The sequence below is a fragment of the Piliocolobus tephrosceles genome, chromosome 18, assembly GCF_002776525.5.
Source record: "Piliocolobus tephrosceles isolate RC106 chromosome 18, ASM277652v3, whole genome shotgun sequence".
In the NCBI taxonomy this organism is placed as follows: domain Eukaryota; kingdom Metazoa; phylum Chordata; class Mammalia; order Primates; family Cercopithecidae; genus Piliocolobus; species Piliocolobus tephrosceles.
Window position 1 is genome coordinate 48,692,702 of NC_045451.1, and position 16,717 is coordinate 48,709,418.

Genomic DNA, 16,717 nt, shown 5'->3' on the forward strand with positions numbered 1-16,717 from the left:
GGCGGCGGCGGCGGCTGCGGGGCCCGGGCAAGGGGCGGGGGCGGCGCCGGCCGGGCTCGCTCGTGCGGGGCTCGCGCTGCGCCACCGCCGCGGCCGCCGCGGTGACAGCTCCGGGGATGCTCCGCTCGGCCCCGCTCACAACAATACACTCTGACGTCACGGGGAATGGCGACGCGGCCGCACACTCGCCGCGCTCACACTCGCCGCGCTCACACTCGCCCTCTCGCGCGCGCACACCCGCGCACACTCGCCGCGCGCCCCCTACTCCAGCCACGCCCTGAAACCCTCGCGAGACCCCTCTCCCTCCAACCCTGCCGCCAAATTCCCGGAGCGCTGCCCACTTGGTGCAGGCCGTTCCACCCGCTTCCCCCTGTCCCGCTCGGGCCGAAAGCCGCCTTTGGAACTTGTGTAGGAGTCCGCCCCGCACCTCGACGCCTCTGTCCTGTGCGCTCACGCGTGCACTCTCACTCACACACACTCCCCACTACCCTACTCTGCTGGACTCCCTGAACCCTGTCTCTGCTTGGCTGGGGGAACTCCCAGAGCCGTATTGAAAGGGTACAGAGCCAGTGTCTTCGGATACAGAACTAATAATGTACGTGCAACTTAACACAATGTTGAACCACCTACAGCATCTCAAACAATGCAGGACCAAAGAGCCGAGACCGTGGATCCACGCAATGCCGTACCGTAGTGCTAATTATTTTTAAACAGCGTGTAGTCAACATTCTGTAGAGTAAAACATGATGCACATGGGAAAAACTGAAAAGCTAACGCTTGTGTATTAAAATTATTTATAATTTTCAGGTCTGAGATACATGAAGTGTTGGATTGTTATCCTTATTAGCGAACTACCAAAAAATATGTTAAGACTTAAAAGTTGATGGTAATCTTTTCAACTTCATACATCTCTAGTTTGGGTTGGTAGAGTTATTGTTAAGCAAAGAAAAAAATGACGCTGTGACCCACACAGTAATTATGTGTATTTGTCTTGAGTATCTGAAAACAGAAAGGTCACTTCTACCGGATTATTTTTCTGAAGTTATTTCCTGAATAGGATATTAATGGCATATAAATAGTACTTTGTGTTTTTTCATACACATTATCTCGTTTGATCCACAAAACAGCTCAGTTAAATAGATATTTTCCTTTCTACTGTACAAATGAGGAAATGAAACTCAAAAACATGACAACGTATCCAAGATCTCTTGCTAAATAATTTTTTAAGAACTCAAGTCTTTTGACCCTAATCTCATGTTGTTTATTCAATTCCACACTGCCTGTTTAAAACTACTCATGTCTAAAAAATGAACACTTACATCTAATGAAAAGATTTATGTCTGAGAATGAGAACAATTAGAGTAAGGTGATTCCTTTGAGAGTACTGTCAAATGACTGAAGTAATAAAAATGTTTGATTACCAAAAATTAAGCAGAGACAGTTCATAATCATATAGAGCTGCATATAATTCTTTTAGAATATTTGTTTTATTAATTGATTAGACTGAGGAAAAGGCTATGCATCAGTTTTAGAAAATATCAAAAGATTATCTCCACTTTTTCTTTTTCTAAAATGGATTTAGAGAACACGCTGAAGTTATCCCTAGGGGAAAATTTTATACATGCAATTTGCATAATTCTATCCAGGTGTATTATATTTTTACTTTACGTTTCAAATATATTAAATTTGAATCACGTTCACATCTGCTTTTATTTTCCAGAATTCTCTTTATGGCTAAAGTAATTGATATATTTTCAAAGTATTTTCATTCTAATGTTTTTTCTTCTACTCAGAAATACCTATTTTAAGCATTCAGACCATAACATATAATTTGTTGTTTTCTGTGAAATAGTGCCTAATAAGAAGTTTTGGAGCCAGCTAAAGGAAAAATACATATTCAGTTATTTCACAGAAAGGCCAATTTCTGGTTATTAAAGAAGAGAAAATATATTGTCCTACTTAAACACATGTAAATTGATGGTTTTTTTTTTTTTAAAAAAGCTATTGTTTATGCATTCATTCTCTGACAGAGAGCTGAGTATAAGAACCAATATTATGAACTCACTCTTAGATTCTACCTCACTTTTGGGTACTTGGATATAAATAGTCCATAGCAGGTAAGTCTGATTAAAGACTTGGTGAATAGTCTATGTCAAAATAACGTATTTTACAGAGCACCAGAAGAGGAGTAGGCCACCATTTCAAAGAGACCATTGTTACGTTTCTTTCTTCTATATTGACTTTGTGACAGGGGGCAGGGAAGAGATTAATCAATTACAGATGTTTTATAATTTGGTTAATTGTATGAATAGCTTTTCAACATAAAGTGAAATACATTATAAGAAATGTACGAGTAAATTTCTGTGAAAATTAATGGGAGAAATAACTCTGCTGGGGAGATTAAATAAAGCTTTAATAAAGAGAAGTTTTCAGGTGGGATTTGAGGAATGGGTAGGATTTGAATATTCACACTTGTAGGAATGGAGAAAAGCTTTTTCACACACAAATGCGGTAAAGGTCAGTCAGGACAATTGAAACCTAGGAAAATATTAAATTAGATAGATGACATCTACCAAGCACTGCTTACATTCAATTAAATTCATATGAGATCACATATATTTCAAGAACTCTTGTTTTAAATGAGTAGAGAGTAGTAACTCAGGGAACATGCTCCAGTTAGAATTGCCTGTAAATTCTCCATTGTCTGAGTCCCCGCCCCAATTATACAGTAATGAAGATCCCTCCAGAGTTCAATTGGCATGTAGCAGCACCTTCCCTGCCTTCCACTGCTTTCTTCATTTCCATTCCTACTAATAGTTCTGAATTCAACAATGTAAACTTTTGTGCGTATCTCCTCTCATCAATTCCAGCAGATTTTTTTCATTTCCTGTAATGTTTATTGCAACATGTTTAACAATCAATAAACAATAGGTATATAACCCAGAGTAAGAAATATTAATTTATATATGACAAAATAGAGGACTTGGAAAATGGTTTACTGGACAAAATGGAGGTTTACTGGAAAATGGGCTGAGTTAATGTGAGGCTCCAAGAGCAAGAAAAGAGACACCTAAGGATTTGAGGACAGAAGTTGTTCGTTCATTTCTATGGTCCCTCAGGAGATACAGACTTTCACAATGAATCCTAATCAAAGAGGTCACCAAATATGGGAAACTTTAGGTGTTTCAGGCGGGGATAGGGGGCTGGGATTCCTTCGGATTCAGATTCCTTGTGTACAGGGCTACCATCCACATGCCTGTACATGCCTGTTGAATGTTGTGGGAGGAAGTCTGGATTAAATAGAAATACCTTCCATTCCTCTCCCACAAAATCCCACCAGCAGGAACAACACAGAACAGTAGGTGGAGTGGGGAAGGAGTAATAAAAGATGAGGGGAGAGAATGGAAGCCAGGGTCGTAGGGGAGGTGGAAGAGGTCTTTGTTGGTCTGATGGCCATGCCCCATGGGTTTTATTTCTGAAGTAAGTTTGTTTACTATGCGTAAGCTTAGAATCTCTGAATTTTCAACTAATAACATTTAAGAATTTTAATTTTTCTAAACATCTTTTGTTAATGACCATTTAGAATCTAACTGGTCTGGAAAATCCATGAAGGTGATCCCCTTGTCTTCTTTGTCCACTGCTCAATTCACTAAATTTCAAGCAAATTCCCTGTCATACTCTAAGGTGCAATAAATATTTACTGAATAAAAAATAAACCACTGGAAATAAAGGAAAACGATCTCTTTTTATTACAACAAACGTCCAGCAAATCAAGATACAGTTTCATCATTTTACTTAGTATCATTTTTTCCTGTCCTATTTGTAGTTTACTGAACACTTTAGAAAATGTGAAGTAAAATAAAGCTGAGTATCACTATTATTCATTATGTATAGTCAAGTATTACTGAGTGATGCTCCTAAGGGCAAATGAATTTTGACCTTGTCTCTTTCATTCTTCTCCTACATATCCTTTACTTTTTGAGTCCCTCATTATATCTATTTAAAATCAGTTTATCCTATGAATATAAACAAATTAGCTTCGCCTCAGGAACATGTAGAGCCTTAAAAATATTATCTGAAAGAAAGTTTATCTAAACTTGGGACAATTCTTCCACTATAACATGAGTAGGATAACTGTGATCTTTTTGTTTTTACTTGCAATCTGTAACAGTTTAATACTCTAAGATTTTGGCCTATTTTAATTATGAAGATATGTGTAGCTATAAAGAAAATTAAAATTTTATTTTCTTCAAAATTTTTCTTTAGGTGATTTCATTTATATTGTCAAAGCATATCATTAAGAAGACAAATTAGAGCTATTTTGAGACTCATTTTTAATTCTCTGGCCAATTTGTATTGTTTGTATTTTTCAGTGCACTAGTTGAAACATAAAATTTTTCATCGTATATCCAGAGCCTTAGCAGCTAAAGTGTTCTTAAATCTGAGGAAAAATAGAAAAAAGTAGCTAAAAGTATTTCCGTAGTTTTCTTTTTCACTTTCTTAAGTTGCTCTTTTTTCTGTTTTATCTCTCTCCTTTCTTTGTGCAATAACAAACTTTCCTTCTGAGTAGAGCCCTTCATTCAAGAATTTACCTTTTTCCCCTTTAAACCCTTAATTAGCCATAGAGAACACAGTCTGATTTATGGCCTAGCGTTTAACAGGACTCACACTTAATCCATTACACAAAGAGGGATACACATATTCCCTAACATCACCACTCATTAGTTTATACAAGATGAAAACACACACACACTTAGCAAATGTAAATAAAGCTTTGCATGATACTATCTTATGCATATATAATGTGATCAGAATTTCAACATTGCAGTCTAACAGCTTTTTGCTTATTTTCAAAACTACAAATTAGATTTTTCTAGGTAAACTCTAATTCAATCCCACATTTAGTGGATAAGAAGGAAAATTACATGCTGCTAAATTCATCTTTATGTAGAAAGAATTTCTTAGTTCCCAAAGAAGACTAGAATTCTAATTACAGCTACTGTCTCAGACATAATGAAATCTTGGTCATTGACTGATATAATGTTTCCCCCCATTTTCATGTTGACCAAAAGAGTAAATTTTGTGATGGAGACCCCCAAAAAAGAACTTCAAAAGGATCATTAACAAGTAATTTATTCCAGTAATTTTGTACCTAACTGCTATTTTAAGTTGTACAGTAAAACATAGGAAGTGTACCCCTTAGATAGTAACCTGATATTGGAATGTCCTCTCCATTCTATGCATAGCACCAAAAGCTCAAAGGAAGATATAAAGCTATTCTGCAACTTTTAAAAGGATGGATTGAAGTGATGGGGAGATAGGGCACCTTTTGTAACTGAAGAATTCTTATTGCTTTCCCATTGAGTTTTATTGCAGGGGACACGGCTGATCATCTTAGCCAACACACTTCCAGTAACCATGGGGTGACATGATTGATTAGCTAAATAGCAGGAATAACTGGGAGATCTCTTAGGAGCCCATTGTGGCCAAGGAAATGTCATCCAATTGTTCATTGGCTTATGTAGGGAAAGAAATAAAGGTGGGGGGGAGCGCAGGAATTGCCACCCCCACTGAGGCCCACCTATTAGTGAGTAAAACAGTAGGACTATATTTAAGAAAAAAGAGAACAATGACCCTGAAATCTGTTCAGCATTTTCATAGCCCCAGTGAGGCTGGGAGTGAGGATAGAACTAAGCCTATTTATCTTCTGTGTGGGAATAGAGAGATCCAGAAAAAGAGATTCTTGCTCACCCACTCCCCGTGACTTTCTACCACTCTATCACATTTAGGCAAGGTATCCCCAAGGAAAAGGATCAAAGATAGTTATGACATTTAGATGTCAAAATAATGAATCATGCATTTTAACAATATCTGGATTGAGTTGCTGGTAGGAATTTTAATCAATGCGCATTTTTTAGTAGAAAATTCTTTTCTCTGGAGACCCTCCCCTTTTTCAGACCAAGAGGTGATTAACTCCATAGTAGATAATCTAGATCACTTTTCTACCTAACCTATAATCATTTAGTTAATTTCTATTTATAAAGCTAATCTCCCCTTTCTATTTGTTGGCTTATTGGTAAGTTCTCTATGTAGTCAAGGAGTGTTTCACTTTAATAAAATTTCTAAAGTTTTGAAAATTTTCTATTCTTTTGTTTTTTACTGGAAGTGTAATTAATATAAAATAAAAGGTATAGGTCTCAAATGTTTGGTCTGATGACTTTTAATAATTGTATATTACCTAGTAACTATCATCCAAAACAAGATACAGAGCATTCTCATCACCCCAAATGTTTCCTTATGCCATTTCCAGTCACTCCTCATGCCTACAGAAACAACCACTCTCAGACTTCAATCACCGTAGTAAGTTTGGCCTGTTAATAGACTGTTAGTAATTTCCCCTATTGGTAGCTCCATCTATTTATTTTTGTAATGGTGTCAGGTGTATTTGATGAAGTGCAATTTATATATATTATTTTCTTTTATGGTTAGGATTTTTGAGTGTTACCCAAGAAATCTTTGCCTACTCCAAATTTAAGAAGCCATTCTCCTTTATTTTATTCTAGAAGCTCTATGGTCTAGGTTTTACATTCATATCTATGATCTAACTATAACTAATTTTGTGTGTAGGATGAGACAGGGATCTAATGTTTTTCACATGGCTATCCAGATGTTTCTATACAGTTTATCATTATTACTTTTACTAATTGAATTGACTTGGCACTGTGATCAAATGTTAATTGACCATATATGTATGACTCTATTTCCAGCCTTTATATTTTATCGTATCAACCTGTTTGGTTACACTTATACCAATAACAAACTGTTTTGATGTCAGTAGCTTTATAGTGACCTTGAAATCAGATACATAAATCCTAAAATTTTCTTTTTCTTTTTCAAGATCGTTATGGACTTTCTAGATTCTTGCATTTCTGCATACAATAAATTTAAAGAATCAGCCATTTTTATATGGATGACATTGAATTTGTAGACTAATTTAGAAAGACATTAACAATATCAAAATTGGTATATCCATAAAGTTGAATTCATTTTTGACGGATTTATTGAATTTATGTCAGCCATGTTTTAAAATGTTTAATGTAGTACTCTGGGACATGTTTGTTACATTTATTCCCAAGTTTTGATATTTCCTATGCTATTCAAAATAGTATTTACATTTGATTCTTGGTTTATTAGCTAATAATATATAGAAATAAAATTGATATTTGAATGTTGATCTTGTATACTATGAGGTTAAATTCACTTTGGGTGTTATTATAGATTCAAGTAGTATTTTTATATGTATATGTAGAATAATTATGTTGTCTATGAATAAGGGAAGTTATATTTCCTTTCTGATTTAATAAATTTTGTTTATTTTCTTGCTTTATTGCACTGACTAGGTCTTAAGGAGCAATTCTGAGCACAAGTAGTGAGAGTAAACACACTTACCTATTTACATCCTTAAAGTTGAAGTAAAGAGATACATGTTTCACTTAAGTATCATATTAGCTGCATGACTTTTGCAGATACAATTTATCTGATTCAGAATATTCTCCTCCTTTCCTAAAAAGTTCACAGTTCCTTCCCTGTTTTCTGAATAGGTCTTAAATTTTGTCAAAAGCTTTTCTGGTGGTTTTTTTTTTTTTTTTTTTTGAGATGGAATCTTGCTCACTAGCCCAGGCTGCAGTGCGGTGGCACAGTTTCGGCTTACAGCAAGCTCCACCTCCTGGGTTCATGCCATTCTCCCACCTCATCCTCCCGAGTAGCTGGGACTACAGGTGCCTGCAACCACGCCCAGCTAATTTTGTTTTTGTATTTTTAGTACAGATGGCATTTCACCATGTTAGCCAGGATGGTCTCAATCTCCTAACCTCATGATCCGCCCACCTCGCCCTCCCAAAGTACTGGGATTATAGGCACTTTACTATATTTATTCATATGATCATAAGATAGTTTTATTCTGCTGATGTAGTATGTTACATGGATTCATTTTCTCATGTTACACCTTATATTTCTACAATATACCACTCTTATTCCTTTTAAGTTTACTTTTATGTATTACTGGATTTATTTTTCTAATATTTTGTTATGATGTCTGTCTTTATGCTCATGAAGAATTTTAATCCTTTATTATTGATTTTTTAATATCTTCTAGATATCTTACTATAATATTGGTCAACTCATAAAATAAATTGGAAAGTTTGTTCCTTCTTTGTATGCCAAAATGCTGAAAGAATAGTTGTTAGATTAGTATTATTTCTTCCTTAAATGTTTTGTAGAATTCATTCCTGAAACCACATAGGACTGAAGTTATAATTGTGTATGTACACACGTGTGTGTATGTTTGTAAAGGATTTTACAGCAAATTCAATTTCTATGATGTATGATAGGCTATTTATTGATTTTCTCTTTTGTTTCTCTGAATTGTATTTATTAAAGTTTCATAAATTTTACTGAAATTTATAAATTTATATAACTTGCATGCCTTGCATTTAGCCGATGTAATTTTATAATTTGAGGTTTTATTTGTGTAAATATATACATTTATGCAACCACAACCTTAAACTAATTTTACAACTGTTTGACCATCCCCCAAAAAATGCCGTCATGCTCATTTGAAGTGAAAATCCAGTTTCTAATTCCAGGACATGGAATCACATAATGTGCAATCTTGTAAGTTCGGTTTCTTTCACTTAGCAAATCTATTTTACATTTATCCATTTTTTTTGCATTTATCAGTAGTTTGTCTCTTTTTTTTTCACAGTATGCTACTTTATGGATAAGCAACATTTTGTTTATCCATTCACAAACTGAAGTATATTTAGAATATCTACAGCTCTTGGCAATTATAAATAATAGTGCCATGAACATTTGTGTACAAGTCTTTCTGTGGGCATGTTTTCATTTTTCTTGGTAAATGCCTACAAATGGAATTGTTGTATTGTATGGTAAATACATGAGCAAATTTTTAAATTGCTCCATCTTATTTTAAGTATGTTTACAAAGTGACACAATATTTTTGGTGAAATGTATATTCAAATATTTTATCCATTTTAAAACTGTGTCTTTCATCTACTTACTATTGATTTTCAAGACTTCTTCATATATACTGCATATAAGTATTTTGCCATATATGTGATTTATAGCTAGTTTATCCCTGTATATGACTTATCTTTTAATTTTCCTAATGGTGTCTTTTGAAGAGCAGAAGATCTCAATTTTGATGAAACTCACTTAGCCAAATTTGTGTGTGTGTGTCTGTGTGTGTGTGTGCGCGTGTATAGAGTATGTTTATAGTATCGTATCTAAGAAATTTTTACCTAACCGAAGGTCACATATTTTTTCTCATGTTTTCTTCTAGAGATTTTTTAGGTTTAGCTCACAAACTTATGTATATGACTTACTTTGAGTTAGGGTATGGATTTTATGTGTGCTGTGAGCTACAGGTATCAGTTTATTGTTTTAATATATGAATATCCAATTATTCCATAATCATTTGTTGAAAAGAAAATCCTTTTCTTGATTGATTTATCATGGCACATTTGCCAAAAACTTGATCAACCATGATTATATGGGTGTTTTTCGGCACTGTTTATTGGGTTACATTCTTATATGTGACTTTCTTTATGCCAATATCACATCATTTCAATTAGTATAGTATTATTATAAATATTGAAATCAGGTAGTATAAGATCTTGAGCTTTGTTATTCTTTTTGAAGTTGTTTTAGCTTTTTAGGATTCACTGATTTTTCACATAAATGTCAGAATCCACTTGCCAATTGATTTCTACCCAAAAAGGGGAATGGTGAAGCTGCTGGTATATAATCTGTATCAAATCCTTCCACTGTCTTCTCACTTGTGTTATTTATGATGAGAAATCTGTTGTCATCCTCATCTTTGTCCCTGTGTTCCTAACCAGTCTTTTTTCTCCCTGGCTGCTTTTGGGATTTCTTATTTATCAGTGGTTTTGAGCAATTTTATTTTAAAATCTTTGGTATAGTTTGCTTTCTATTTCTTTTGCTTTTGGTTCATTGAGCTGCTTGCATCTGTGAATTTATAATTCTCACCAAATTTGGAAATGTTTTAGCCATTATTTCTTCAAATGTGTTTTCTTTTTAGTAGTTAATCCTTATAATCCTCCCCAGTAACTGGATACCTTCTAAGAAAAGGAATTATGTCTTTTTTGCAGCACTGTAACACCATGATTAACCCAAGGCCTAGTACATATGACTTGTCGACCATTATCTGAATAAACTAATATATGCATTTCCAAGCAATAAAGATAACATTTGTTTTACTCACTCATTTTGCTTAGGCAGTGTGTATCTGAATATTACTGTCTTTGGTTAGACACAATTAAGTGATTATATGTCACCAGTTTGGATTAATTATCAGTCTTTTGCAAATTACATCCAAACATCTCAGTCCAGGACACTACAGTGTGACTTCTCCATTTATCCTTGTATTTCTTTAAAGTCATTGTCACTCCTATATATAAAAGGATCATGGCAGAAAAGGAGGAAGTGAGAGAAAAAGAAGTAAAGGGAGAGGAGGAGAGGGGAGATTCAGTTGGACTCTTCCTTTCAATGCTTTTATGATCAATATAAAATTTTCTGACTTTCATATTCACAATGCTACACTTAGAGAAATTTTATTAACATTTTTATGTATCAAAATAGTCAAATATTTGTTCATGTTAAGGACAATACACATGTAGAAATAGATGCTTCTTGGGAATGTACTGATTATATTAACAATACTAGCTAACATTTGTTGATTACTTATTATACCACTGGCATGGTAACAAGTACTTGATTTACTTATTACTTGCAAGAATATTATAAATTATCTACTATTGAGATAGACAAATGCCTTGACAGATGAAAAGGGGTCCCCAGAGAGTCTCCAATCCACCCTGCATGTGTTAACATCAGATGCTTTTGTGTACATGAGGGAACCAGCCCAGGGCCTTGTCTGAGCATGCCCACGTCTGAGCATGCCCACATGTGCACTGCAGTGGAGTGCATCCATTGGGGTGGAGCCACAAGCTGGAAGAGGAGATTGGCTTCTTCTGTTCCTGTGTGGTGGCCTGGAATAAATCTGTGAGGTGGGGGACCTAGCAGCAGGATTCCATCTCATTTTGCTGAGGTATTATTATTTTTTTCTTTTTTTTGCCCAATAAAATCCTGTTCTACTAACCCTTTGATGTGTTTATGTGTCTAAATTTGCTGGTCATGTGACGAGAACCTGATTTTAGCTGAACTAAGGAGAAAAATCTTGCAACATTTTGGCGCCCAATGTGGGGCTTGAGGAAGGGTGAGGAAAATGTGAACCAAAATATCTTTTGCTCATTTGCTTCTAAGCCTTTTTGTCCTCTGACTTCTTCTGAGGGTAGAAGAAACAGTGCACCACCCCACCCCAATAACTGCAGGCACCCGCAGCTCCTCCATCCCCCTCCCAGCTGGGGCTAGGAAGCCATTTGTATAAGAATAAGAGGTACTTCCCCCAGGCTCAAGGCTGCACTTTAAACTTTTTTCTTCCTTTCCTCTAACCCTGAAAGCAGTTAACACAGTCCTACACTTTAAGCTTTTCTTTTTTCCTACACCAGGTCAGGAGTTAACTGTTTTTTTTTTTTTTTTTTTTTTTTTTTTTTGAGACAGAGTCTCACTCAGTTGCCAGGCTGGAGTGCAGTGGTGCAATATTGGCTCACTGTAACCTCCACCTCCTGGGTTCAAACAATTCTCCTGCCTCAGCCTCACGAGTAGCTGAGATTACAGGTGCATGCCACCACACCCGGCTAGTTTTTGGATTTTTAGTAGAGATGGGGTTTCACCCTGTTAGCCAGGCTGGTCTCGATCTCCTGACCTCTTGATCCACCCACCTCAGCTTCCCAAAGTGCTAGGATTACAGGTGTGAGCCACCACACCTGGCCAGGAGTTAACTTTTAAGAGAGAGGTTTTTTTTTTTCCTTTTAGAAGATGTTTTACTAGTCTAGGAATGATAAGAATCACTGTTTACATTATCTGTAAAATTTTAATTATGAAAATGGATTTGTGAGGTTGGTCTTAAGCTGTAGCCAATCTGATGTGCTTTGCATGACTTTCTGTATGGTCAGTAGTTAACTTTGCTGCAGGTTCCCATCTAGTTTTATATTCTTGGGAATGTGACCCGTAAACACGTGGCAATGTTTTGTTTAGCCTCCACCATTTTACAATGGTGGCCAAGTTCAATCTTGGCTCAGGGAATGAGTCCTTTCCGGTTTGATATCTGCATAATTTTTGCTGTTTACTCTCTTCCCCTCCATGAACCACTTTGCATTTTCCTTTCTCTGAGTCCCTGGGGGTCACCTTTGGTAAAGCCAGAAATATTGTCCACTTGGTGTGGCTAATGTCGGGAACGAGGGATTTAAAAGGATTTTCTTAAAAAGCATGCAGCTTAATTAAAAGTGGATATCCAAGTTATAGGTATATTTAAAAGGCCTTTATGTTTTCTTTTCTTGAATCTTGTTTTGCTGGCAAAAGGGTTTTTTCTCAGTCAACTGAATTCTTTTTCTCCATTGTGTCTTGCCACTCTTAATGCATGCATGAGAAGACAAAAATCCAATCAGGAGATTGGCAAATGAAAAATCTCATGGCTACTGGTGTTTTTTCTGCCTGTTTGTGTAGTTATATATGTGTTGTATGTGTGATGTCTGTAAAAAGAGCTCTAATTAATTGGCCTAAAGGAAGACAAGTGCTTGGATCAAATATTTTTAAAGGGAAGATAAAAGCTGTGGTAACTTTCAGTTCCTGTGACTTTAATCTTTGAAAAATAAAAACAACCTTAAAGATCATTGGTAAAATGCAAATGTCACCAAAATGTAAATAGGTGGACTAAATTATGTAGGTCAGATACTAGGTTTGATAAATTGTTTAAGGTTATAAACTGCTTTTTTGGTTTTTGAGAACAGTTCAACTTGCCTGATTAACAATTGGTAAGGCCTGGGACATGTGGAATTAACAACACCCTTAATTGTTCTGGAAGGAGTCAAACCTTGGCTGTACCTTGTACATAATTAAAACAACTTACCAGGTTTCACATTAAAGTTAAAAATTGCTAGGAGTTACCATTATAACATGTAATTGAGACTACTGGAAATATATTTACATATAAAGTGCGTAAAAACAGTAAAGTGTGTATTTAGTAAAAGATTATAAGAAGGCATGGAGATGTAAATTCCTGCCTTGGGTTGGTTGAAGGATTGTTTTGAATTACATAAGTTGAAGCTGAGGGTTTAAGAAGTAATGGAAGCACAGTAAAAATTAATCTTGCAAAAATTCCATGTGAGAATATATTGACTACATTCAAAAGTATATAATATGGGTTTTCTGTAAATTGAGCATTGAAAGAAAAGCTCAACTAGGTACTTTTTTTTTTTTTTTCTGAGATGGAGTCTCGCTCTGTTGCCCAGGCTGGAGTGCAGTGGTGCAATCTCCACTTATTGCAAGCTCCGCCTCCCAGGTTCACACCATTCTCCTGCCTAAGCCTCCAAAGTAGCTGGGACTACAGGCACCCGCCACCATGCCCGGCTAATTTTTTGTATTTTTAGTAGAGACAGGGTTTCACCGTGTTAACCAGGATGGTCTTGATCTCCTGACCTCATGATCCACCTGCCTCAGCCTCCCAAAGTGCTGGGATTACAGGTGTGAGCCACCACGCCTGGCCACAACAAGGTACTTTAAGGCACTAATCTGCTCTTTAGCAAAATTTGTAAAGGGTTTTATTTTTTGCTTTTTAATATTTCTGAATCATCATTTTGGGAAAATAAATAATTTATAGTCATCTCAAATTCTATTTCATAGTATCAAGTGACTTAAACCTCTCACATATTTAACAGGTTTCCCAATATCAAACTTCAGTTTCAAAATTGTCTTTCCTAATGTCTGGCTCTTGGATGCTACAGAGTGCCCCTGGAGTTTCCAAAAGAGAGGTAAACAGGATTATTTGACATGTTTAGTTACATGGGATTGCCAAAATGATGTTCAATCTTATTTAGGTTACATTTTGGGTGAATAATACTAATATATGTTCCAAAATTTAATGACATTTCTAAAATTCTAATGGCTGAGTATATGCTATAAATTGCAAGGTTGTTAAGTTATCGTATACCATAGAGATAACAGAATTTATTTCCCAGTTGTGATTCTGACTATAACCACCCTGGACATTTTATGCTTCAGAGATAATTGTGGTCTTGTTTTGATCCTCTTCAAAACGTGGTTTATAATCAACTATAGTACTTTTACAGATGCTCTCAAATGCAGATTTCTGATAATTTTGGAGATTGTAACACTAGAATAAAGGAAAAACCTACAAGACTCGACTCATGAAGAGCTGAAATGTTCACAAATATCAAGCAAAATAAGAATTAACTGAGTGGACTGAACTAATAGAAAACTGACTTAATCTTTTTGACTTTTGCTTGGAATATTGCTGATCCTTGTTTTGTTTTTCAGTAAGTCAAGGAAACTTATTTTGGGCTATTTATAGCCTTTAATAATTAAGAAAGCTATACTCCTATGTTAACAAAATTTGGAGCATGTTTGTTTCTCTCTGCCTGGTTCCTCTAGAATGTGGAAACTATCTGTGAGTATTTTTAACTATGGCAATATAGTTGTTTGCCGCAGTGCAATAAGAATGCATTTTCTTTTGCAATAAGGCACATTTGGAGGAACTGGTGTTTTACCAAGGCTTTGACTGGAAGAGTATATTTCCCTTTAAGGAGACAAGCTCAACTTTCAGAGCCAGTAAGAGCCTATTGGAAAAAGTGGCCTCCTACCTTGTTTACACAGTCCCTGTACAGGGTTCCTAACGTGCTGTGAGTAAAGATTGTCACTTTTCAACATGCCCAGAAATCACATGTTCTTTGAATCTCAAGAAGAGACAAGTTTACATCACACACAGGTATTTGCAGATACAAACCCATGGCTGGGCTAGGCTTTAAAAGGTCTTATCTGAGATTCTTTGTGGAACAGAACAAAGCCAATCTAAAAGACCTATGTAGAAATAATTATTCTTGCTGCACATTGTGTAAATAAAAAGGCCAAGTATAAGACTAAATTATATTTTGCAAACAATGCAGTCCTATCATGATCTGTTTTTAACACAAATGAGGACTAGAGAGAGAGAAATTATGTTGCACAACTTATCATACATTTGTCATTAAATTCTAGACTCATTAGCTGTTTTCTAAACGTTTGCCTACATTTTAAACTAACTGTGCTTATTCCTGTAAACCAACCAGCAATTTCTAGCTGCAGCTCAAAAGGAACAAGAGGGATTGTTAATGTAAAAATCTGGATCAACATTCTAGTTCTGAGCAGCTATCCTGCAAATCTTGCCAGTTTATGGATATAAATAGGGTGCACATTACCTGGAGGTTTCCTTTTTGGGAAGGTAAGACCAAGGGTGCTAACCAAAGTCAAGCTCCATGCACACAAATCTTAACAACATGACTATAGCTACCAGTTAACTGAGCATGTCACAAGAGATCCTTTTCTCTCCCTTGTTGGGGGATGACTCAATTCCACAGCTTCACCTTAGCTTTTGGCTTATGAGAAGGAGTCCATACAACACCCGCAAAACACATTTTTCTCCCAACCTCAATTCCAAGCTTCAAGTGAAAGCCCTAGGAAAGAGAATTGGATCTGAGGGATCCAGAGGTAGATGATATTGGAAATTAAAAGGCATATAGCAGGTGAGCATGACTAATTCCTGCCGATTAAGCCAAGCTCCCTGTTTCATGGATAAAAGTCATGCTAGTATCCATGGCATAAATGAGGTCTAGAGAATTCAAAGGCTACTGACAGCAGGGGAGATGGGTGTATGTGGGTAAGAGCAGATTTTCTCGTCCCTGTACCTCCTGTTAACATAGGTGAAATCTGCTTTGACACCCTGGGTGGCACCCTGTTGTGGTCACCAGGACTTGGGGATACAAGGATGTAGGAAAGGAAGAGGATTGCCTCGTTTTCTCTCCCTCAAGTACCCTGGGTATTTGCTCGGAAGAGAAAGAAACCAGAGATGCCTACTCCCCACTTTCCAGATAAGTAGCCATTCATCTTCAGTCTGTTCGACTTTCAAATGTGTCCTGAACCCCTGAGACTGCTCTGAAAAAAACACCTTCTTTTTTCCTTTTTCCTCCTCTGTCCCCTCTTCACTAATAAGTAATTGTGTCTCTGTACTATGGAAAACTTCACTCAAATGCATCCTCCAAACTGGGAAGAGTTAATTTCCCAAAGCTTACACTGATTGGCTTAGGATTGGGCTCAGGAGAAAGGAACCCAGAAGACTGACATGCCAGAAAAAGGGTAAATGGTTTTGTTTTGTTTAGTTTCTACCAGACATGCTTTTGGCTCCCATTTCACGGCTCAAACTGGTAAAAGGCATCAGGATTTTTGAGTTGTACTTGCCCCATACTTATTTTGTTTTGATACATGTTTTCTAATAACCTGATTTGTCTCTTGTCACTTTCAGGCCCTGCAACTCCAAACAGTCATGTAACTGGAGCCTCAGATGATGGCCCCTTCTGTTGGGGACCCTTAGATAGGCCTCTCAGGGAGCTCTAACTGCCGTTTTCCCAAAACAGAACCCCCTGTTGGCAGGGAGCAGTTAAGATCAGTCTTTGTCCTTGTCCTTATCCTTATCCTTATCCTTATCCTTATCCTTATCCTTATCCTT